Source organism: Rhyacophila brunnea, unplaced genomic scaffold (assembly GCF_057557595.1).
Source record: "Rhyacophila brunnea isolate RB1 unplaced genomic scaffold, BYU_Rbru_1.0 scaffold_6, whole genome shotgun sequence".
NCBI lineage: Eukaryota > Metazoa > Arthropoda > Insecta > Trichoptera > Rhyacophilidae > Rhyacophila > Rhyacophila brunnea.
Genome location: NW_028233276.1, coordinates 13,542,398 through 13,569,820, shown reverse-complemented (window position 1 = coordinate 13,569,820; position 27,423 = coordinate 13,542,398).

The following is a 27,423-nucleotide window of genomic DNA, read 5'->3' as shown; positions in this document are numbered from 1 at the left end:
ATTAAATAATCATTAACATTATACTATGAAAAGCTTATATAATTGAAACGCGGTATCATTTTAAAAGGTTAATTGAACACTGCATTCAATGATTTTGTATAATAATTTGGGATTATTCAAATCCGCTGACCCATATTTAATCCCATTGCCATATTTTTCCATATAAATCTGAACAGAATAATCCGTAGATAACTGACTCATTAAATAAATTGCGAAATAATTCTATGAAACTATCGGAATTTTGTAAATTATTTCATATGATTTATACCATCCAATACCAATACTGCCAATGGTATACCAAATTGTTATCATTGTATTATTCAGTTAAAACAAACTTAATAAACCATTTTTTTTTATTCAACGAATGATTCACAAGATTTTGAGAACGTAACATTCCATATATTGACGCAATTTGATAGGAGGCTCGTAGCGTAATTGGTTAATGCACAGTTGCCGCGATACCAGTAGTTATACATATAGAAATCCCGTCTAACATCGTATTTTTTTCAAATATGATTTTTTCTAGTAGGTATATCTGAAGTATTTTCATTTATGTTAAACAAAATTATTGTATTTGACTACGGGAATACTAAACCATTATAAATTAAGCCATTATCATGACATGGTCATTAATAATTTAAAAAAAAAGCCTAACACAATCTAACCTAAACTAACCCAAACTAAGAAATAATCCAGTATATCGGCTATTTTTTAAATATGTTTGCCGCTGTATCCAGGATAAACGTATAGAACCAACTATTCTACTATGTAAAATATCCTACTGCGCAACGGTAAGGTAAACACTATGCCTTACTTTAAAGGGCAGGGATTTAGATCATCCTTCTTTTGCACCTTTGCGTCTCTATAAAATATTAAAACTAATATTTTTCTGCTTTCCAGGTAAATGGTCTTTTTCTTTAAGCCAGCCATCCATATGTCATTCTTGCAAATATATTTTATCTATTCTATTCGGAATTTTTAAAAATGATGTATTTTCAATGAATATCATCTTGCATTCTTACATCTTGTACAAGTATATTCAAATATTAAAGTATTAAATTTAAATAATTACAAGATAAAAAGAACTTTTTATATACCACGTTTTTAAATTTTCTGTTGAATCATAATGAACATGACAATTCTATGTATTAATATAAACTTTTTATTGTACTTGATAGAAATACTGAATAAATATATAATACTGAAATGTCATTTTGACATTTCATATTGATTTCCACAGTAACGCACACATATATTAATAATTTAGTTGCTAGGACCCCCTTAGCAACCAACAATAATAACTTTCCATACAACACAGAATTAACTGAAAATGAATTCAATTCTGCTTAAAAATGGCTAAAAGTATTAATAAAATGCATTGTCGTCGTGTTCTGATAAATTCTAAAAGTTTCAAATGTCTAGCTAGTCGGAAAGTTAGTTAAAAATCTTCAATCGTCCAATACAAATCATGGATAAACAAGAAAAAATTTATACTGGACACACAAGAAAAAATCTGTACAGGACAAACAAGAATACGAGCTAATAAAAACGTGGTAAAAATAATTACTTCGCTGGAAAGACTACATATTATTGTGTGCTTTTTTAGACATAGTGTTTCTTATCCCCGTTTTTTTCCACCTGTCATTAATAACTTAAATAGATGGTTTCATTAATAAAATATTTTCGCGCCTATTCGGATTTATCTCTCTATCTGGTCTCATTTGTCAAACAAACACTTTCAGCTTATTATTTGCTCGCGATAACCCGTGAATTCAAACGCGTTGAATGCGAAAATAAAAAGAAGACAAATTGAAGAAACACATTGATTTAATTTGAGCTTTTAAAAACAATAAGACTCACCACTCCACCATTACTACCTGACCAATTTACATACTGGTGTCGCGGTTTACGGAAAAGTGTACAAATACCTACGTTATTTTCGAAAAAAATTATCTTATAACATCGAGCTGTGCCAGTCTTATTGATTTTGTTTTATTAGTTTTTGATTTATAGTGAAAAACAAACAGACCGACAGATTAAATGTATTATTGAAAATTGGTATTTTGTATTGGTAATTGGTGTATTTAAATATTTAATATATTGTATTCACTTCTAAGTTACATATTATTTTTTATTAGGTAAGTATTAAATATTTTTTTTTGACCATATTCGATCTTAATAGGATCATATTATGGGCCTCCACACGGTGGAGGTTTGTATTAACATATCGTCGCTATAGGATTTGTTTCCCGAATAGACCAAATGTCAATTTTACAGGAGACGAAAAACAAATTTCACTGTCGTATATTTTAATATCAGTAGATGTATCAATCATTCTTTCTATACTGTATGATTGCAACATTATCTAAGAATAGATTCCAAGAATAATATACTGGTATAAATCATTAAATGCACAGAAAATGCGTTTTATTTACAAGTACTCACTGTGGATATTCGGGAAATTTTTAGCGCTCTCTCAGAATAATGGATATTCGGGACAAAACATGGACGTTCGGGATTTAAGACCGTAGCGTATTGCTGCACGGCCCACAGATTACTGAGTGGTCAAAAAGTACGCGCCTCAAATCTTATATTTATTTACACGATAATTGTTAATAATTACCTCTACTATTTAAATACTTAATGATCGTAATTACCCAAGTTCGTATGTAATAATAACATGCGGCAATCGCTTTTTTGGGTTTTTTTTCGGATTAAGTAATAAAATAGTTTTTTAAATAATTAACTATTTTTTTTTTTAACGAATAATTCACAAGATTTAAGAATGTACCATTCTAATAAATGAACATACTTATATATTTTTTTAAATCACTTCTGAGAAAATATATTATAAGGTATCTACTACTTCAATTACTAACCGACGTCTCGGTCATTTCTCCAATATTTTATGATGGTACTTACTCGTACTTGCTAACAAATTTATATTAATACTTTTTCCAAAAAAAAAAAATCTATTTATATATATCTGTATATTATTATATCTATATATTTCTATAATTGACAATTAAACTTATTACAAACCACCAAATTAATATTATATATTTAATATTGTAAGGAATAACAACACAAAATAATAGCATGTATAAAATTAATAACCATTGGCTGCTAATATTAGGTAGGTACCAATATCCTTAGTATATAATATCCACCAAATAAATAGTTACTAACATACATATTAAATTAAAATAACTATCAGCGCATTCAAAAATAAATAATAGCATTGCCTTTATTTTCATAGAAATACCTAGATTAAAAGTAAAATAAAGACAAACAATGTTTGATTAATAATAATTATTTTTTACGTCATAGTAGTTGCCGGGTCATACTGTAGAATCCATATAACCGTTGGGATTTTGTGTCATTTATCAAAACAAAATGCAGTTATTTAGGTTAAAATACTCACTTCTACAACTCTACTGTAAGTTCAGGGCGAACTGGTAATGTATCAGCTATGAATGATCTCTTCAAATTTGATGAATTCACTATTAAAACAATAGTAACGTTAAAAACAATATCAATAAGACGAAATTTGAAAGAAGTCACCGGACGGCCGAAAAATATGAAAGTGGGCGTGATTTTTTTAGAGCTAGACAGCGTGAATGTGGGAGCGAGATGCACGGCGTGAGCGCAGTTTGATTGGCTAAAGTCATATTCGGGAAATAAACACTCAGCCAGAGATATATTTCGGGAGAACACTACGGAGTAATTGTAACTTAACATGGCGTTTTCGGGTTTTTTAAAAAAATATCTCTGTTCCTAGATAAAAATATATTGTTTTTATAAATGATTTCGGTAGAGTTCGATAAAAGAAATTGAACTGCATTAAAATGTCGATTTCGACAAAAATGGATATTCGGGAAACAAATCCTGTAGCGACGATAATATTATTTTTGTTTTTACGAGAAATGGATGTCAGCCACTTGCTCAAACTATTAGTGCCATACTCTGACTGCCAGATATTATTTCCCAGACCCGGGGGATTCGAACCCCATTATAACCTGACGCGTAAGCCGCTCGCTCATTGTCATCATCATCAGCAGGGGTCAATCCACTGCTGGATGAAGGCCTCCCCAAGCTTTCTCCAACTCTCTCGGTCCTGTGTCGTTCGCTGCCACGTATTTCCGCCGAACTTTACCAGTTCGTCAATCCAGCGGCTTTTAGGGCGACCCTGTGGCCGTTTCGTACCCCTTGGGTACCATTGGATGACGGCATTTGTCCAGCGGCCGTCCTTTCGGCGAGAAATGTGCCCCGCCCATCTCCATTTCAGCTGTTTGGCAACGTCTATTACATCGCGTACTCTTGTCTGCTTCCTAACCCATTCGTTTCTCTTACGGTCCTTTCGCGTGATGCCCAACATGCACCTCTCCATGCCTCGCTGTGTGACTCTTAGCCTTTGGACATCTCTCGTGTTGAGGGTCCACGTCTCGCAGCCATACGTGAGCACGGGTAGCACACATTGGTTGAACACCCTACGCTTAAGACATAATGGTAGGTCACTCTTGAAGATACTATTCAGACGTCCGAAAGCACTCCATCCCAGCTTTGTTCTTCGAGCAATTTCATCGTGCATGCTTCCGTCTATGGACACCTGCTGTCCAAGATAGACGTAGCTGATGACTTGCTCGAGTTGGGTGCCAGAAATAAAGATAATCGCAGGGTCCGAAAAACAGTTCCTCATCACTTTTGTCTTTGAGACATTTATCTTTAGACCGACCGTTTGACTGACATCCGTGAGTTCTTGCATTCTACCTTGGAGATCTTTCGGGTCTTGTGAGAGTATAACAATATCATCTGCAAAGCGCAGGTGACTGAGGTGCTCTCCATTAATTGGAACACCTTTTTCCTTCCAATCAAGTTTCCTAAATAAGTCCTCAAGAGTAGCGGTGAATAGTTTAGGTGAAATGGTATCACCTTGCCGGACACCTTTGTTAATGGGGAATTTACACGACCGTTTGTGGAGTTTCACACATGCTGTGGCATCACTGTATATACTGTTCAATATGTTTATGTAGTGTCTGGAAATTCCTTGGTTGCTAAGGGCGTCTATAATTGAGAATTTTTTGATGGAATCAAACGCCTTTTCATAGTCTATAAAACCAAGATATAATGGCAGTTTGTATTCCTGGTAGCGCTCTATGATTTCCCTGACGACCTGTATATGATCCATAGTACTGTAGCCTTTTCTGAATCCGGCTTGCTCTCTTGGTTGGTTCTCGTCTAGAACTGTTTCGAGACGGTTTGAGAGTATTTTCGTGAAAACCTTTTACAGAATTGGCAGTAGACTGATTGGTCGATAGTTTTTCAGATCTTCAGTGTCTCCTTTCTTATGGATAATAATAATGGAGGCATTTTTCCATGACTCTGGGATGTTCTCTTCGTGCAGACAAGACGTGAACAGACGTGCGAGCACTTCGCTCACCGTCCTCCCGGCCCGTTTGAGAACATCGATAGTCAGCCCATCTTCTCCCGGAGCTTTCCCACTCTTCATGCGCATTATAGCATATTCCACCTCTGCAGTAGTAACCTTGGGAAGAGGATCTCCATATTCTCCGTTCACCGGAAGATCTGAATTGATGTCAGTGTCATCTTTGTACAGAGCGCTGTAAAACTCTACAACAGTGTCCAGTAGATGATCCCAGTTACGCACGATACTTCCATCTTGCGCTTTTAGTGTCGTGATCTGCCGTCTCCCTATTGACAGATGCTGCTTGTTCTTATGTAAGCTCCTTCCTGACGCAACAATTGATTCTACAAGGTTTTTATTGAACTTACGAAGATCTTCTCGTATGTTTTTACGTAGAGTTTTGCACAGCGTGGAGTACTCAAGATCATTTGCAACTTGTTGCTCGCTTTTTGTACTTCTACGCAACTTCATAAGATCCAACGTTTCCTTCGAAAGTTTGCTTACTCGTTCAACCACAGCAGCAACTGTCTCTTCCGAAGATTCTATAATGATTTTTGTTATTGCCTCGGTGTTTTGTAGGGATGATCTAAACTGATGCAGAAGCCCAGAGTCCGCAGAGGCTTGAGAAGCAGAGTCGAATTCCAACAAGAGCTGGAGAACAAGCTAGCGGCTTTCCAGGCTGAAAATGACCCCATCTCCCTACAAAACACCGAGGCTCATTGTAGGCATTAATAAATATATAATAGCTAATAAAACTGCGTGATGTATTTTATTATTATTACAACGTATTTATTAGCTCGTATTCTTATTTTTCCGGTGGTTCTTTATCCAGTACAAGTCTTGCAATCGATTTTTAACTAACTTCCCGACTAGTTAGACATTTGAAACTTTTAGAATATATCAGAACACGATGCCAATGCATTCTTTTAATACTTTTAGCCATCTTTAAGTAGAATTGAATTCATTTTCAGTTAATTCTGTTTTGTATGAAAAGTTATTTTGGAAGAAATCCGTAATCCAATCCACTATTATCGGTTGCTAAGTGGGTGGTCCTAGCAAGTAAATTATTAATATATACGTGCGTTACTATGGAAATCAAAATGACATTTCAGTATTCTTTATTTGTTTGTTTGTTTGTTTTTTATTTACTTCATATCAAGTACAAGTTTGAGCATATTGAGCATAATAATTCAACAGAAAATTTGAAAACGTTGAATATAAAAAGTTCTTTTTATCCTGTAATTATTTTATTATAAGTACATCATTATGTTGTACTTAATTTATTTTGTTGAATAGACTTTGTATACATAATTAATTTCATTAGATATTCGAAATTTGAAAAGTACTTTTCTTCAAAAACTCTTAACAGATACACTCTATCAGCGTTCTATAGAAAGCATTCAAAAGCTCGTGTGTGTGTTTTTTTTATTTATTTACCGTAGTCTGAGTCATCACGTATTTGGCTCGTAGCATTAACCGAGGCCAACCGGGCATCCACGGGCCACATCCGGGCCTAAGTAGCACGCTCCAATCCTGATAAATCCATTAGTTGAGTCCACCGGACCAAGCAAACGGCAGAAAGAACTTTCCGCAAAGTAAACACACACTATTGTAGTAGTGCAAACCTTTCTTATTGTGGAAAGAAGTAAACCTTTTTTAACACGATCTTCCTGGCTAAATGTTTTTATATGGAGAAGCGGCGGTATTTCTTTTACAATGTTCCGAGGCAAGAACGTTACAGCCTGTCTGATGACTTGTGTTTTAGACAAGTTTTTTAAGCCGCCATTTCCTAAACACACGCTGTTTGCAAAAATACGAAAGAACATAAAGTAAAATACATTAATCATATTAATATTATTGATTACATACTAGCGATAGACTGCGACACTGTCCATGTGAAATACGAACATTAAAATTAGATCTAGAAAAAGGCTAATTCGATTTAAACATTTTCAAACCAATGAGATTATACAGCGGTCGAATCTAAGCGCATGCCCTCTACTCGCATCGTACGTCACCACTCCATCGCTACAAAAAAATTCAAGTATAAACACGTCTTATCGTGCAAATTGCAAGATTGCATGCATGGATTTAAAACATTCAGAAGCTTCTGGATTCTAACGCGACAATTAGAATGTGCGATGTGGCAAACCTGCCGGCTTATTATCGCGACAGTTTTAAAATACATACTATTGGTACAAGTAAATCCATGCACGCGTACAGGCGCTATTATCTTTGCGATATTTTATTTTCTTGTATATTCTTCTGATAGTTATATTATTCAAATTCAAATGAATCAAATTTATTTATATTACATATAATGAACATGACAGATTATAAATTCAAAGCATTCACGATAACACACAAAGTAAGTGTTATGAATGTTGAAATAATAATACAAGGCAATATGAGTAAATAATAAAATAATATTAATAAAAGTACATGGAAGCACACACAGTGAACTAGGTTGATAGACACTATATTAAAAACGTACAAAACAACGTCCACCTAAATTCACCTCACGTAAGTAGAATAATATACCAATATTCAAAGCGATTTGATTAAACATAGCTACATCTATATGACGCTTATTAATTTTGTACCAATAATCTCGTCTGTAAGCTATGCAAGTTTCGTGAATATCGGTCGAATTTAAGTGGTAACAAAAAAAACAGTCAGACGAACAGACAAAACACATAAATTATTGTATCTTTTTAATTAATTATTTTTTTATTCAACGAATAATTCACAAGATTTAAGAATGTAACATTCTAATTGCTAATAGTTATCGCCAACAAGTAGCTAAATTTATAAAGCGCTTCATTGACTCCTTTAGCATTGTGGTCAATGTGCGTGAGCGCGATACCCGAGAGATTTTTTCTATTGGTTATAATATATTATTTTCTCAGATATGTGAATTATGCAGAAATTATGTATGTTCAATTATAGTTTATTATAATATAATTGTTTTTAATTAGCTACATAATATTTAAACTGGTTAGGTGATCTTATAGTCTTATAGATATAGATCTCATAGTTATATGTACTTTAAAAAGTCGTATTTTAAAGTACTTGAGTATTAGTATTAGAAAAAATATTGGTATTTCTTTCAATGTAGCCTTTTAGAGTTAGTGTATAAGACAAGAAATAATAACAATACAGCATACACACAAAGTGTATTCCTTATTAGGAATAATAAAACACAAATATTTTTTTACGTAAATCATTATTAAATCCTTTATACCAGTGCTCCGCAACCGGTGTGAGACGATGCTAGGTGTGCCGCGGCGCATTGCCCAAAAAAAATACAAATATTTTCGTACATTATACAATACTTACATAACGGCCCACATGCTCAGCGTAAGTCAAAATTGAGTTTTTATTGTATTTTCAAACCATGATCGTGGACATTCCTTAAACGTTGTAGATAATCTATTTATATAATTTTGAAGCCCTATTATCTTTTTTATTTATTTTAAACATTTGATGACTCCATAAAGTATTTTTGTTACAAAAATAGTATTCTTTTAAACCTCTCGCTCTGATGTTTTAGAATATAGTCATATTTCAGTTCATGAATGTGCAGTGGTGTTAAGATTCTTTACATTTATTAATTTTTAATCGCCTTTATAAAACTATTAGTATAATTTATGACGAGATAATTTTAGTAAAATATTTACGATAAAAAATTATATTGATAATCTCTGTGATCCCAAATTTGACATGAATTAGGCATTTTATTATTCAAAAAATCTGCAAGATTAACACATTTGAAGATAATTCTAAAGATACTCAGATACAAGTAGAAGGAGTTCATACGAGGATCTCTACAAATGTAGCAAAGGATCTACCATACCACAATTGAAAACAAACAATAATTAATTTTTTGATCCGTCTCAAAAACATTCAACTTTACTTCAAAATAAATTTAATCATTACTTTCATACAATCAATATGACTGGATTCAAAACCCTTTTGCAACCAATGCTGAAAATTCTATAGAAGCGCTTTTCTATAAATTCGAGAGGAATTAGTTGGATTGAGAAACGACGGGACGCTAAAACTGATCTTCGCCGATGTTCATTGGCTATTTTCTGGATTTCGGTTAATAAAGAATATCCTCGGATTTCCGACAAGGCTATCGCAGTTCAGCTTGCATTTCCTATGACATATCTAGGTGAGCAAAGTTTTTCAACTCAATTCAAAATAATTAGCAGTCTTGCTGGAAGGGTCTTGACCGAGAACTTCGTGTTGCTCTTTCAAATATCAAGTCAAGATATATAAAACTTTTACGTTCAGTGAAATAAGCGCAGTTATTACATTACTTAGTTATTATATTGATAATACAAATACATGGAAATATGTACAATTTTAGTTCTTCGTCGTGTGTTATGTTGTTTGTATATTTAATTATTTATAAAATAAAAAAACATAAATTAATGTAATTTTGGTGCATGGCCCCCACAAGAGGGGAGCTGACTGGGCTCTAGCCTGTGGGCCCAGGCTTAGAGGGGGGCGGCGTGGCAGGTCAACCAGATAAGTGAGATAAACACAAATTAAAAATTTGCATTAAAAGTTAAAAAAAAAAGTCGCCTGCGCGCTATTTTACTACGCTGCTATGAATATTTTAAAAGATTCGATTGTAGGATCAAATTTATTATTATTTTGTCAAAACTCGACAAATAATGAAATTATTCTTAACCCGACAACTATCCATAATTTTATTCAAGTGGATGTATTAATAAATACAAAAAATCGCTAAACATACAATCAATATCATTAATTTTACCTCGAACATCATTTGAAAAATGCTATTTTAGAGTATCACACTGTCTTTAACCTTAGGGATAGGTAGGGGGGCCGCCAAAAATCCTGGGTTGGGGATCCCAATGTGGGGTCCATGTTTTGGTGTATAAATTGTTTTACGTGTGGTGTGCCGTGGAATTCTGAGAAGACCTTTGGCGTGCCGTGGGTGAGAAAAGGTTGCGGAGCACTGCTTTATACGACTAAAACTGCCTCGAACTAATTTTATTTTATACCTACCTATTATTATGGCCTGCCGTTTAATCTTCGGCCCCTCAATGTAGACTTTATCGTCAAGGAAATAGGCATACAAGTTAATACTAATTTCGTGAAGCCACGGAGAATTCTAACAAAAATCGGTGTGTGTACTTATGCACGCGCGTTAGAAGTTATACTTCTTTGGCGTAACAAATTACAAACAAAACTCGTGGGAAACTAGATTCTTTGACTAGCTCTTAATTATCTTGTTAAATTACACACTCAAAAAAATGGACCGCTTATTGGAACGCCGTTGGTTTATTTCTATCAATGACATATTAAATAGACGACTCACTTCATACCCGGTGCGCACGAGAAATTGTGCATAAAAGTCATTCACAGATGTATAGGTAGATGTCACGTGACCATTGACGTATCCGTTTCCATTATGAGATACAAGCTTCGAGAATTTATAGTAATATAACCTTTATTGTAATGGCGTATTAGTGTCATGACTCATTGCGTTAGAAACAGATTCTCGGTTACTTACGACTTCTCGGAGATTAGACGCCAGTGAGCTCAGCGAATCACAGGCGACTGACTGTCCAATGGTTCCTGTCATTCAATTGCATTGAATAAACATTCATCAATATCTTAAAATGGCATTTTATAAATAATAAATAATACTAACACATGCAAAGTGATATCCCATCTTTCTTGGAGTGTTTAGTAGATTTTTTTACAATTTTTAACTAGGCACATTGGCATTTTGTAACACAATAATAACGGTGGAGTCGAAACCTGACAGTCAGAAATTTTGTATGGGCAGACCCAGCGGTGTCGCCAGACCGCTTGCAAGCAGAATGTTCATTTGAGCGTAGGATACCGATATTAAAATATAAATTTCGCCATCCGGCAGACCCGACACAAAGTGAGTGTCATTTTATTTTCTAGATGCTTCGTCCATATTAATGTCATTGATTTCTATACACTTTAACTTATATTACTAAATTATAAAATGGTTTTTCGTTGTTTTTATATTCAAAGTACCAACGTCACTCGTCGAACTCGTTGAAACTGATGTTTAATCGTTTTTTTACGAAAGGAATTGCAAATGGCCGACAATAATAAATTCGCTGCCTAGGCAAAGGAACAATTCTAAACTATAATATTAAACTGTATAATCGTCACGATCGCAGTATCATACTGTGGCGTAAAATGAGTGGATGGGCTGATAACCGAACAATTGGTGGTTCGAATCCAATCTGAAAAAATAAATTATGTGTTACATGTCACACGCCAAAAATACACTCTGATCTGATTTCCCAAATGCGCCAAAAGAAGTATAACTTCAAAAACACAATCCTAGTGCTTATCTCCGTCTCTCTTTGATGGGGGTTTCACGGTTGATGACATTCGGTGCCATAAGTGCATACGTAGGTATAGTAGGTATAGTCCATGATATTCCGTACCGTCTTCATCAACTGAAATACCGGCAAGGGTGTTATAAATTTGCTCTTCACTTTTTTATGGAGGTTATCAAATTATCCGTTAAATGCAAACAGCTGTTTTTGAACGTCGGAAAATTTTCATAAAAAATCATCTTTTTACGACTGCAGCGAGAGAACGGCCATTGAAGAGCACCAGTGGCGCAACCAAGACTGCATTGTTGTCGCTTTTATTAGGCTATTATGCAAGTAAAAAATCACCGGCCATTTTGAATATTTATTTATTTAAAGAGCCATACGGTCGTGTAGGGGGCCATGGATTTGATGCAAGTTCTTTATACTCTTAACTTGAAAATAATTCCATTATTCAAACAACTCTCTTTTAGTTTGCTCTAACAACATTATATATTAGTGGCGAAGTAGGCTGTTGAGATCCGCTATAAAACGTGCATACTAAAATTTGTCAGTCATACGTTTTTGTTTTCATTGAAATAAGACTAAAATTTACAGACGGTGTTGGTTAGTTTGTAAAATTCAATTAAACCCTGTGAAACTAAGCCATAATAGATAATAGTAAAAAAAATACGCATCTATCTATAAAATATCGAAAATTATTCAATTAAATCATACATAACTTTGGGTATTTTATAGATAGAAATCTTTTATAGTTTGGTTTAGGCAAGCCTTGACTAGATTAAAAAAAATGAACTAATAATATGTATAATATGTATTCTTAATCCAACGAAAACAAATAAGTATGAATGAAAAAGTGAGTATAATTTTGTCGTATCGCCGAACGTGTAACAAAACTATTATGGTTTGGTTTAGGCAGGGCTTAAGGAATTTAAAAAAAAATGAACTAACAATATGTGTAATATGTATACTTATTCCAACGAAAACAAGTAAGTATGAATGAAAAATTGAGCATAATTTTGTTGTATCGCCCAACGTATACTAAACTATTATGGTTTGATTTAGGTGAAGTTTAATTGATTTTTAAAAAACTAACCAACACCATCTGTAAATTTTAGTATTTTTCTTAAATATGAACAAATACGTATGACTAACAAAGTTTTATGTGCACTGTTTATGGCGGATCTTAACAGTCTACCTCCATACTTTGCTACTTGTATACATATATATATATATATATATATAATTCAATATACTATCAATTGGTTTGTGGTGAAAGGAAAAATGTTTATAGTCTTCTCTTCGCTGATAAATATTCTTCATATAGAAAAAAATCACAGACATAGCACTATATACGCGTGATAATAATTTTTAATTCGATCAGTAACCATGCAATATTTCTATGGCAACCAAACATTGTTATCACAATATTAAAGTTAATAGGAAGTTTATAATCAAAATAAATGTAAATAAACCTTAAAAACCCAATGATTAAAAGACCACCCCAGCGCTCGAAATGGAAAAACATACAAATCGGAGCGCGCAATAATTTCCCGAAAATATTAACATATTCATCAAAAATTTAAAAAGTATGTTCATTTTATTTATACACCTACCTAGCTCAGACGGTATAATAGAATACTGTCTTTAAACTTGTGGCTTATCACCTTTCTCTGCGCCACAGGCAAAAATGGGGTTTACGAAACGTCTTATTTTTTTACCACGAGTCAGACAAGTTTCGTATTAAACTATTAAATATATATTATTTCTGATTTTTTTACTATATAATATTCGTGGATATGTTAAATAGGTTAAAATTGTAATTATTTTTATAATTTTACTTTAATATTTACAACATACTTTCTCTTCTACTTTATTCTCACCTATTTTAGTTGTTATTTGTACTTAAATCATTTTTATATTTTATATGTATTATATTATATATGTATTATGACGCATTGGCCAACCTCTGTATTGCCATAATATTATTTTTTTCTAAATAAATAAATTGATTTTCGAAATAAGTGAATATAATAAACTTTTATTTAACCACGAGACGAGAGCTCTGCTCCGGCCGGTGCACTCCACTCGATTTCGAGCACTGGATCCATAGACAGAAACCTAATGCGGTTGTATACTATATGCCATACTAAACTTGTGTGCATGGATATATTATATTTTCACAATACATCATTATTTAGAACACTTAAATGAGTAATCACAAAAAATGAAAAGTATGTGTACATACGTCATACCAACATTTATCAAAACATTAAAACAACGAACCAACACAAGAATTTATTCCCACTATTTTTCAATGTCAAAGTCCGGGATATTATTTTTTCTATTGTTACAAATTCAATCACACCTAATACATTACATAAAAACAAAATTATGTGCCTATGTGTTGTGTACCTATTAACATATTATTGAAATATTAAATGACAGAATAGCACTGAGATAGGTTGACACGTTCTTCGCACGTCATTTCACCAAGCGGTATTTTGTACGCATTTTAAAACATCTATATAAATGTACAAAATCCAATAATATTGCAATGTTTATAAATTTTCATTATTCAATTACATATGAAAACATTGTTTTTTAAATGCTTATAAATGACCGCTAGGTTAAATGGTATTATGATATCTGTTATATTTGGACAACTGTACATTTTCCTGGATACGACTGAAAACATCCTGGAATTGCCCCATCAAGTAGTGTAATACAAAACTTTAAACAGTTTTGCACTGAAATATTATACTACGCCCTATTTAGTACCAGCTGCATTTTAATTGACATTATGCTCGTACTATAATGATTAAATTCTGGCGCGTTTTTAACTGCACCCTTCGCCTTAAATTGCCTGTCGCGCAACTGGAATAGAAAACACAGTGGAAAAAGGAAAACTTGAAAGCACATAACCACCTACTTGCAAAATGAAAGCCTCGAAACTTTCTCATCTGCTTTATCATCCATTTTATAGCTTTTGTTTTACGACATAATACTTGATTTGACAAAAGTGTGTAACACCATCAAACACTTGCGAAGCCTCTACAGTCTATGTTACGTTACTCCTTTTTGTCTGTGCCCAATCGATTGCTCTCGGAGGCTTGATAAAATACTTGCCTCCGGCTATCGGCGAATCTTATTATTATTTGCGAAATATTGTTAGACTTATTCGCGTGTTGGAGAGATTCATCTTTCTCAACTGAAAAAAAACTACAGACTCGTGTAACCTTCATGATATTATATTTTTATTATTTATAGCCTAACATACAATAGACCACTTCAATCAATTCTGATCTCTTTAAGAGACTAATACTTATAATTTTATGAAGATCTTTACACTTATAGATGATATTTTATTTTACACATAAATAAAATGAGATTTATAAGCCAAAAAACTGTAAGTAACTAGGTGAAACCCCCTATTCAAATTTTTACGAAAAATCTCCTTATTTTTATTGTATTTTCTGTACTCCGGATTTCGAGACATTTGGATCCTGAGGAACACCTGCTTTGAAAACGGTACCTTAGATTGGTTGTCTCTTGACTGATAAAACAGGTGAGTGCCGTACAACTGAGTACATGAGACAGCAAATTAGTATTGAAATCCAAAAAGGTGATGCAGTCGCTGTTTTAGGTACTCTTTAGGTATCCAGGGGACTGGAGGAGGTATTTTATATACTTACTTGGGGAAACCTAATACCTAATAACCTTGGGGAAAGTAAATATATCAATAGTTTTATAAATATTATTTTATTTGTTTGTATAATTATGTACTTATATCGTTTGATTTTACACCTTTTGTCACTTATTTTGTTTTACTCTGTTATTATTTTTCTATATATAATAAACTGCAATATAGAAAATGGAATTCTACCAATTATATACTGACACAGTTTGAAAAAAAACTTTTTAATTATTTGTAATAACAGTAAAAAATTGCCACAAGTCCCAATATATCAATATGAAGTTGATACATAATCCCATAATCATTTTTTTAATACTGCCAAGGAAAATGTCTTGCGTATGTAAAAGTATTAATTCCACAATTAACAATAATTAATGAAACGACCAAAATGTTTTCTAAATTCTTCCAATAAATCTTTTTCTTGCTTTGAAAAATGTTAATCATTATTTTAAGGAACCACCACAATTAATATTATTCAGTTTTCATTAATTATTATTTTTTAGTACGTAATTCGTATGATAGCGCTACTTTTTTATCGTTCATCTGTCATGTCATTGTCATCATTTGACTTCATAATAATGTTTTTGAAATTTGAACTTCGCAGAATACTTCCAAACTTAAAAATTGAAAAATGTCAATTATACATTAGAATTTAATTTGAAATATGAATGTTATTGATATTATCACTAATAGAATGTCAAATATTTACATCTTCACACGAATGAAGAAAGAACCGAAAATTTATGAGTGGCATCAAAACTAGAAAACTGCAGCACCTCGACCACATTATAAATGGAAAGGGTACAGCATTCCTCAAACCAATGTCCAAGAAATAATAATCAACGGCAAATAAAGCAGAGAACGACGCCTCATTCCGTGTCTTAAAGATACTCCGTAATTTATACGAGTGCAACTCCGCCGAACCGTTTCAGATAATAAACGATAAATCAAAGACCGCCTTAATAATGGATGGTACAAGAAGAAGGTGATATATTTTTTTACTAATTATTACTAAAAAAAAAAAAACCTACGTCACAGAATAACTTTCTGTGATGCACTCTGAAGATGCTAGATATTACATTCTAATACATTTAACCTCATAAAAATGTCAATTTACCATAAATTCCCCAACATTATTTTGGTTTAGAAGTTTGATAATAATTGTGTACCTAATAGCCAAACTAGTTTAAAAAAGAAAAACTTTTTCGGAAAAACGTAATTTGAGATTTGTATACTCTTGATGTTAATTTACTTACGACTGAGTTTGGTGTTTATATTATGAGTATTGAGTAGACTCAAGATATACCTTCATTATTTATAATAGATATGATCGTTTAGGTACAAAATCTGTACTTAACTCATTTTTAGTAAAAATAAATTTAATTCAATCAATTGACTCCTCTGATTTATATTATTGAATCCGTTAGGTACCTACCTCTAATTGGAATCGTATAAAATCTCAATATTTAAGCGGACTCGTTAGCAAAATAGGTCAAAGGCTTGAACAGCTACTCGTGTTGCAATCTAGGTATGATTAACTTTCCAAACATATACGATATAATACGTCAATACCTCGGAGTAGAGAGGGGCAGAGCATATAAATTTCTAAGTATATAATAATTATTATCACTACTGAATAAATTGTAACATCCAGTGGTACTCAAGAGAAATTTCCACTGGGTTAATGACATAATCATATTTAGCGGAAGAACATGACAATGCAATATTGTTGACCGAAAAGTAGATATCAAGGAAAGGCCTTCACCCAGCAGTTAACCAAGGTTGGGTCAGATGACAATATCGTTACCTGAAAACAAAGGTGAGATGAAATGAAAAAGTCGTTTTTTAGATAAATAATAGATCGTTCATCAATAAAAAATTATAAAATCCGACAAACATAAATAACTATCACCCCTTCCTCAACCAACCCGCTACTACGCCTCTACGACGCTACGCCAAAATATTTTTCAAAATTAAAAATCACCCCTCTACGTGGCGTAGAGGTTATACACACACGTGGGTGTAAATTTAATGCTTTCCTTCAAAATCTCAGTGAAATCATAATATTATATTATAAACTTTATACACTATCACGACTTCATTTTTATGGACCAAAATCCACCTTGCGATCGATGTGTTGGATATACTACGTACTAGATGAATGGGTGACATCATAATTACCGCCGAATTGAATTGAATACGAAAGACATAGAAAGGAAAGGATCGGATACAAATATGAAAGGCTAACACTATTTCTTCATTCATGTTTCTTCGATAATTACTAATTTTCGCTACAGTATCATTTACTGCTAACTTATACAGGGGATTCATAAGGATATAATCTGTTAAAAAAGAGTGAATTAAACTATACTACCCCAAGAGATATGAAGGCATATGATCATCATTGAAAATTTACAGACTGAAGACGAATAAACGTTTCCACAAGCATATTTTAACAACCAGTTCTCGCGAACTAGTATAGTAACAATGACACAAAGGACTAAAATAGTATACACACTATTTTCCTCCAACTATGATAACTTAATCAAGAACGTATAACATTCTGTGTTTACACATTAATTTATAAAGGTCTGTACGGGAGGAGTGACTACGAAACTAACCTTTATTGATAATGGAACAGTAATTTAGTTTGTTTGAAAATATTTATTCATAAGAAGTTTCCATCAGCAAAACAGCACAGCTCTCTATAAAAGTTTAGGGGGTAATTAAAAAACAATTCAAAATTTCTATGAATAAATAGAGCCCTAATCAGAACCTTCTCAACTTGTGGTTAAAGTTCGCTTGAATTGTTCAAGAAACCATCGCAAACTTGCGATATTGCTTTTGCCAAAGTCCTTGATACAAAAAGGTTGCTTGGCTAGTTGTTAGAAATACATCTATCTATCATTAGTGAACGTATATTTTTAAATTAAGTACTAGAGAATAAAACATGTTCCTAATTTATAATGTATACGATTACTTGTGGACCAGATGTAATTAGGGACATAACACGATTTAGTGATAGTAATTTAATATATTAGAATATTTTTATAAACTATTTCTTTTATTCAACAAATAATTCACAAGAATTGAGAATGTAACGTTATATATATTGAATGTATATAAATTTAAAACATCTCATGCATATACTCACTAGAAAAAAATCTTTTTTAGAAAGAAACAAAATACGACACTCGACGGGACGTATTTTGTCGTATTTTTGTCTAAAAAAGATTTTTTTCAGCGAGTTTATGCATGAGATGTTTTCAAATTATGTATGTATGTTTATTATAATATTCATCATTATAAAATAACCATGAATAATGGAATGCACGACATATGCACTATTATATTTAGAGTTTTAGACAATGTATACCCAACATTATTTTATATTTATGTATATATAAATCAAATGTGTTAAATCTAAACTATTATTGGAATCACTTGACTAATTAATGTGCGCAGATGCAGAATTAGATATAATCATTAACAGATATATTATAAACTAAATTACAGTGAATACTTGACCTATCGCTTTTGAAGAGAACAGATAAAACAAATCATAAATGCTTGAAAACAATTAATGACCGCCGATTTAGCCATTTTGGTCATAGAAAGAAATGATAGATCAAGAATCCTCTATATTTATGACAATTAATGTATATATTATTATTGTATTAATATTAAGTGAAATTCAACTTAATTGGTTTAAGATGAAAACTTTATTTTAAATGAAAGCTATTTGCCAAATGCTAAATTCGTATATATACTGATATGTATGTATTTTGTAAAAAAGGACTGTTTACTCAAATAAATTTGATGAAATGAAATTAAAGGATTTTTGTGTACCTACTTATAATTTATCAAAAAAATATTTTAATGGATGGATTAATTTAGAAAGTTATAGTTTAATTGTTATTTTTTTATCGTCGAGGGCTTTAAAATCAGTCAGTATGTCGGGTCTTTACACGTGCATGGATTTACTTGCACTAATATTGTGTATTTTAAACTATCGCAATAAAAACTGTTTACACGCAAAAAGGCTGACTGTCTCAACAATCTCATTCTTAGAGAGTAAGCGAAACGCGATGTTGTCATTTTATGGTACTATTTAACAGGTCGTGAAAATCGGTTAACCTCAAAAAGTGCTACTAACGTCCGCAGTCCAATTGTCGTGTGAAAATTCAGGAGCTTCTGATTTTTTTTTAATTCATGGATGAAATCATGTTTACACGTACTTTTTTTAAACGATAATACGTACTGTCAGCAGTAAATCAAAGCACGTGGAAGCGGGGTATATCGATACTAAACGCATTACTGAATAAAGTGATGTAGTCTGCTTGAATCATCCAATATTCAGCCAGGGCTCCAGCATCAGCGAATAAGGACGAATAAGAATTATACAATATGTTTTATAAGACCTAACTAAACCGTATACATATTTTATTTAATCAATTCTAAGAAAAATGTCTATTTTCAAACACCTTATCTATCCCATTCAAAATTAACCAAGCGCACGGCATGAAACTTATAAAACTCACGTAGGTAGATGCAGGTAGCACGTATTAGGATCTTGCTTTTGAAGGTATCTGTTGTACAAATGAGACTAGTTAATTACCTCCCCAGTTCCTTTGTTAGTTTTCGGAAGTTGCCAATTTGGATCGAGATAATTTCTGTTTGTGATATAACTGTACACGGGTCCTTTATTTGGAGGTAAAGTTCTACGGTTATACAGGTATTCAGAACAATCTAAATTAATGTACTATGTTTATTATAGGGATTGCAATACCGAATGAAAATATCAATACCGGTATTTCGGTATTTTCCATCGGTTATCGGTATTAATACCAGTATTCGTGAAATATATGTTAAACACAACAATCAATAAATAGTTATATAATAATCTCTATACAATATTAATATTGTATAGCAAAAATATCTAAATAGGTACCAGTGGCGAATGGCAGAGGTAGGCTGTTAAGATTCATTATAAAAAGTGCAAACTAAACTTTGTTAGTCATGCTTATGTGTTATCATTGAACTACGAATACAATTCGCATGTGGTGCTGGTTAATTTTTAAAATTAAATTAAACCCTGCCTAAACAAAACCATGATAGTTTAAGTATGCTATGAACAATTCGACAAAAATAGTGCACACTTTTTTCATTCATACTTATTTGTTTTCTTTGGAATAAGTATACATATTACACATATTGTTGGTTCATTTTTTTTTAATTCATTATTAAGGGTCCACATGCCCAACGTAGGTCAAAATGGAGATTTTATATTATTATCAGAGCATAACCCTGTATTCTTTTAAACCTCTCGATCTAATGTTTTAGAATAAAGTCATATTTCATATTTCAGTACATCCATGTGCAGTGGTGTTAAGATTTTGTACATTTATTAATTTTCAAACGCATTTATAACACCATTAGTAAAATTGATGTAAATATGATATAGTGAAATATTTACGATAAAAAACAATATTGATAATCTCTGTGATCCCAAATTTAACAAGAATTAGGCATTTTATTATTTAAAAAATGGGTACGATTACCACATTTGAAGATAATTCTAAAGATACCGAATATAAGCTATGTTTTTGACCATTTAAATGTGATAAACATCCTACGAATAATGATTGTTTTATAATAATTATTGACCTAAGAATAAGGTAGTTTTTTTTTTAAATACGCCATTTCTATTGGCATTTTCCAGTGGTTAAGCTACAACATACGGCCGGAGCCATAAATTGACAAACTATAACTAAAGTAGGGAGTAAGATCATGTTAATTCGCGTGTTTGAACATGTACCGAACCGGAAAAAAAATCGGTTCCTGAAACCTGAAAATTAATTGGTAATTTTACCTAATGTTGTATAAATTTATTGTACTTTTTAGATTTAGAAACTTCTCTACTTTTATCGCTTAAGAGGTGAAGCCAAACACAATGTTACTCACTTTTTTGTTGAACAAAATTAAATTTCTCCATTATTGTATTAGTAGATTAACATGGGAACAGTTAGGCACGGGCAAGTCTATTTACTATTATAAGCAATCAATTATAGTGTTTAGGTAATAAATATTCAATTATGAAATATTCGCCATTAGGGCTGAGGTTACTATTGATTATTTATACAAACGAATAGTATTTCACTGCGATTTCAAATACTAGCGTCAAAAAATACTGTTATACCTTTTTTTGATTCCTCTTTCAATACCGAATATATCGGCATTATCTGATTTTTAAAACCGGTATTTCGGTATTAAAAAAATACTTGGATGCCGGTTTTAAAATAACGATATTGCAATCCCTATATTTATAGCTACATCGATGTATTTAACTAATTTTGTAAGATAAACTTTATTATTTGGCTAATTAATGGTAATATGTAGCTAGTTGTTATCGATTACAGTATTGAATACAATTTCCAGTTGAACAATGGCCACTTTGCTTTTACAGTATCTTTCAATGCTTTTCCTTTAGGGGACGTCCATATATGACGTCAGTCTCTAAGAGGGGAAGAGGAGTCTGATAATAATGTGATGATTTATAACTAATGGGATAGCAGAAAGTGTGACTCAGAAAACCAGCTTAAAATATTCATTGAAAACATTATACTACTGAAATTTAATATATTTAATGAATTTATTTTTTAACAAACGGAGGAGAGGATGTGATAAAATAATTCATGATAAAGTGTGGATGGGGTGGGGGGTAAGATGGGGTGATAAATGAAAATCGTGTGATCTCAATTATATTCGACATTTTATGGATATGCAATTAAAAACGATTTTTATGAAAATTTAATCGATTTTCTTTGAAAAGTAAGTGTGATGAATCGAAATAATCTTTTTTTTTCATTTAAAAACAAAATAAATAATTCACAAAACAAATTTAATTTCCGTTTGCCATAATATAGGCAGGTAGTCACGAAAACTGTTTATCTTTTGAATTATATTGTTATTATTTTGCAAGAGAAAAGTTACACAATACCTTTTGTTTTGTAATCGAATCGCGTGAAAACAACATTTTTAGCATTTCTCAAAATTAATGATTTTATGAATTTTAATAAGAAATATAATACTTCTGTACAAGAATAACAAATGCCTGTAAGGTATAAAACACCATTGTGCATACCTATTTGTTTCGTGATCTTATAATATAGTATTCATGTTCGGCGGAGGATAGGTATTGTAGATGAAAGACGGTGGTAGGTAGTAATTGTTCATGATGATGGAGAAGGCGAGAATTTATTTACTGTTTCAAATAACTACAAGGATACAATCGATGCAATATAATAAATATAACGGCAATTTGGTGCGATGTGTCTTTAACGGAAACTTGTAATCGAGTGAGATGTCCAATCGATTCTTACACGCTATTTATTGACCGTCGCACTATGAAATAATATGTTTTTTTTTTTTTTTTGTGATTTTACCGAGGCTTTGACTGCGACTCGCTGTCATATCGCCTCTTCTCTTCTAGAAGGGGATCCTTCGATCAGGTCCTCACTCCTATTCTGTTAAATGGCTTTATATTTATTTTGTCTAGCTCTTCCGTCTTTTTTTCTTTCTTCTTTAGACGCCAGTGTTTTATGCACCAGAATCGCTCTCCTCCGTATCCATCCCTTCTGTATTTTCGATACATCGTGTAATCATTGAATTTCAGATAGTCTAATTCAGACCTCAGCCAAGTCTCTGAGATTAATGCTATTGAAATTTTTTGTCTTATTAAGTAGAGTTCTATATCATCCTTTTTTTGCTTCATACTTCTGGCATTCCATTGTAAAATCCTAATTTGTTTTTTATTATCCATTTTGCTCCAGAACCTCCCCTAGAATTTCCTTTAAGTGTCCTTCTTTGAATTGTTTGCATACCCAGTCCACTGCTTTAATTATTAGTTGTTTAATGATCTGCTGCCAGTCTCCCCCTTTCAGCAAGACTTTCATAATTTCTCCCATCGCGTTAACCTCTGTCTTCCCCTTTGAATTTTTCTTATTTTTTGTAGGCTTTACGCTACTACCTGTAGATATTATTGTTGAGCCTGAAGCTTCTACCACCGCTTCTTCTTTCTTTTTGTTTTCCTTAGTTTTTTGAATTGTTTCGCTTTCATCTCTTCCTACGATTTTTTTTTGTTTTAATATGTCAGCATAGCTATTATTTAACATATTTTTTTTTGCTTCCTTGAAAGGTATGTTCATTTTTTTCATTGCTTCTTTGCAATTCTTTTCCTCTTGCCACTTTGGGCATTTTTGGCTGTTTGCCGCGTGGTTACCTTTGCAATTGATGCACGTAATTTCCTCATTTTTTTCGCAGGTTTTGTGGTTTTCACCACACTTAGGGCACGTTTCTACTGTACGTCCGCAATTGTTCGCGATATGCCCATATCGCCAGCATTTGTAGCATTGCATAACCCTGAATACATACGGTTCTACAGCAAAAGAGACTCCATATATGTAAATTGTTCTCGGCAATATTTTCTCCCCAAATTTAATACTGACTGACGAGGTCTTTGTCAGCTCTCCTGTATCACCTTTTCTTGTCAACCTCTTAAGGTTGATTACTTTTGCATCACTTTTGATTTCCATTTGCAGTTCTTGGAGGTCCATATCAATATCGACTTTTCTTATTACTCCATAAGAGCAGGAGTCATTCTCTTTGGTCACAAAACCGAGATCTTTGAGTTCTCCAGCTTGTTTCACTTTATCTGCTTCTTTTTCGTCTTCTACTTGGATGTACGTCTTTAAATTTTTATTGTAAATTTTCTGTACTTTTACTCCTGCCTTATGCAGCATCTGCGCTATTTTCAATTTTAATGGAATTTTACTTCCCGTCGCTATCATGACGATGTTTTGGTTTCCCTTTGGAGTGACCCCAGAGTCTCTTCTGGGTTTTTTTCCAGAGGTCACCGTCTGCCATTCTTCTTCTTTTTCTCCAACCACTTCCTCTTCATCATCGTTTCTTTTCTTCTTCGTTTTTTTGGTTTCATTCACTTCCATCGTGGTGTTTTCCATTTTATTGCTTTTGCCGTTCACGCGGTCTTGGAATTCGCGCAACAGTGTGAACAAAAAACAGTGTGGACAACCCCTCGCTTCACAGCGTTTGACGCACTCCCCGCACAAAGTGCACTATCCGTGCAACAATAAATATTTTTCACTTTTTCTCAAGCACTGGCACTGATTGTCAAAATCACATGGGACCACACATGTTGAGTTTATTGTCAAATTCATTTACAAACAATATTATTTTTGTTGTATCCCGTATTTATAACCGTTCGCGAGTAACCAGGCGAATAGCGTCCCGAATACGCAAGCGAAGTTGTACAACCTCATTCCACCGCTGTTGGCTTCCGACGAAATAATATGTTGAAATTATTACGTAATAATATTAATTCGTAATGTTATGAAATTGCAGATCCGCTATCTCATAACATCACGAAAGTATATTATATAATATAGATAATGACTTATTGTACGTGAAAAATGAATATTTAATAAATAATATTATAATTGCGATCTGGGTTACAGGAATCTGATGGAGGAATCTGAAAAACGCTTTTCGTAGCTGAAACGGTTACACGTAAGTTGTACCTATGCAGTTCTTCGTTGAACATTTCACCGTGGAATATATTTGTACGTATCTTACAAAATGCGGCGATAGTTTGCAAATAGTAATGTTCCAATTAGATTAACCATAACCTAACCTAACCTAGTAAAGACATCTCATAAAATTTGCCACATGTTGTGACATACGTACAAATATACTCCACGGTGAAATGTTCAACGAAGAACTCGACATTTGATTAAATGTTACACGAACTTATGTTTCACGTACTGCGGCGCACGAATAAGTGTCCTACGGTAAACTGTTTACTTACAAATCTCCGGATACGATCTGGAAACATAATATTATATGTCCCAAGGTCACCCGAAAATGCAAGGTGCACAGATTGTGACATCGTGGCTAATCTCTATCCACTTTGCAGCGTTGCCGCAAGTACAATCTACACGTGGCATATATTACTAGGTGATGTATGCACGACGTGGCGTTGGACCGATGAAAATGCCGTGACCTTGTGCTCTTACTCTATGCTCAGATGCTTCAACGTGACGGCAGGTAAGCTACATTTTTATTACTTCTTCGTCAATATGAACAGAAATTTCACAACCTTACATTTTATGCCAAGTCGACAATGACACTTAAGGACAATTTATACGCTACGACAACCTGGCATATATTTTCAAATAGTTTTTCTCTGATCATAGTAATATATATATGCTATTACGTTTACATGTTACATAATTCATCAGAAATATCTGTAACAGGTGGTTTTCGTAGAATCTATGCATGTCGTACATGCCAGCTATGTCCAATTCGTTGATCATGGAATGGATTTGTTAGGCATCATTAGCCCATATGACTTGAGCTGAAAAAATGTAAAAAGTGTCTATATTTAGTTATATTAAAATAAGCTTGCATTGACATTTTAAAGGGAAATCATTAACTATTCCTATTTTTATTTCCCTAACCAGCTTACGTCGAAGTTGTTTCCTAATTAACCATAAATAACTCCACGTGACGTTATTGTATTACTTAATTTGTATTGCGTTAATGGCCTGCCGCCTTTCCGCTTAAGAGAAAGAGGAGATGGTAATCTCCACGCTTTAAACTGAGGCGTAGTTTCTTTTTCCGCAATGCAGTAATCTTTTCGCATAGTAGAATAATAATTTTACGGTGACCGCAATGAATGCCCAAGAGAAAACCCATAACTTTACTATTATTTTTACGACGAATGGACAATTTAATAGGTAGGTATATCTTTGTGATGATTAAAAAGAAGTGTTGTTAAATTCGCAACACCTCTGTGTCCTCGGCTAAATATTATGTTTATTTAAGTGAAAGAATAACAATAGGAGAGTGCGATAGATCACTACCGGTTTTATACTGGATTGTAGATTACAGCCAACTTGAAATTGAATATGCCTGGTTTAAGCCAATGATTCTACACTATGTTATACGAAATGAAAATGTAAAAAATGGGTTTTTGATACATTTACATACCACATGATCCTAACATAACGTATATTATCATTTAGCGATGAAACAACACTAATTGATATCAATGGGCGGACGTGCTCAGAATGGGTTAAAATGAAGCTTTTTTCTATTTTCAAAGCATGATCCTGGACATACCTTAAACGTTGTAGATAATCTATTTATATAATTTTGAAGCCTTGTTATCCTTTATATTTATTTTAAACATTTGATGACTGCATAAAGTATTTTTATTACATAAAATAGTATTCTTTTAAACCTCTCGCTCTAATGTTTTAGAATATAGTCATATTTCGGTACATAACTGTGCAGTGGTGTTAAAATGTTTTACGTTTATTAATTTTTAAACGCATTTATAAAACCATTAGTATAATTTGTGACGAGATAATTTTAGTAAAATATTTACGATAAAAAAATATATTGATAATCTCTGTGATCCCAAATTTGACAAGAATTAGGCATTTTATTATTCAAAAAATGGGCAAGATTAACACATTTGAAGATAATTCTAAAGATACTCATTATAAGCTAGATCTTTGATAATTCAAGTGTGATAAACATCCTACGAATAATGATTGATGTATAATAATTAGTAACCTAAGAATAAGGTAGTGTTTTTTTGAAATACGCCATTTCTTTTGGCATTCCCCAGTGGTTAAGCTACAACATACGGCCATAGCCATAAATTGACAAACTATAATTGAAGTAGGGAGTAAAATGATGTTAACGCGCGTGTTTGAACATGTACCGTTTAAAAAAAAGATTGTTTTTCGGTTAGGTTAGGTGTTAATCTTGCCGATTTTTTGAATAATAAAATCCCTAATTCTTGTCAAATTTGAGATCACAGAGATTATCAATATAATTTTTTATCGTAAGTA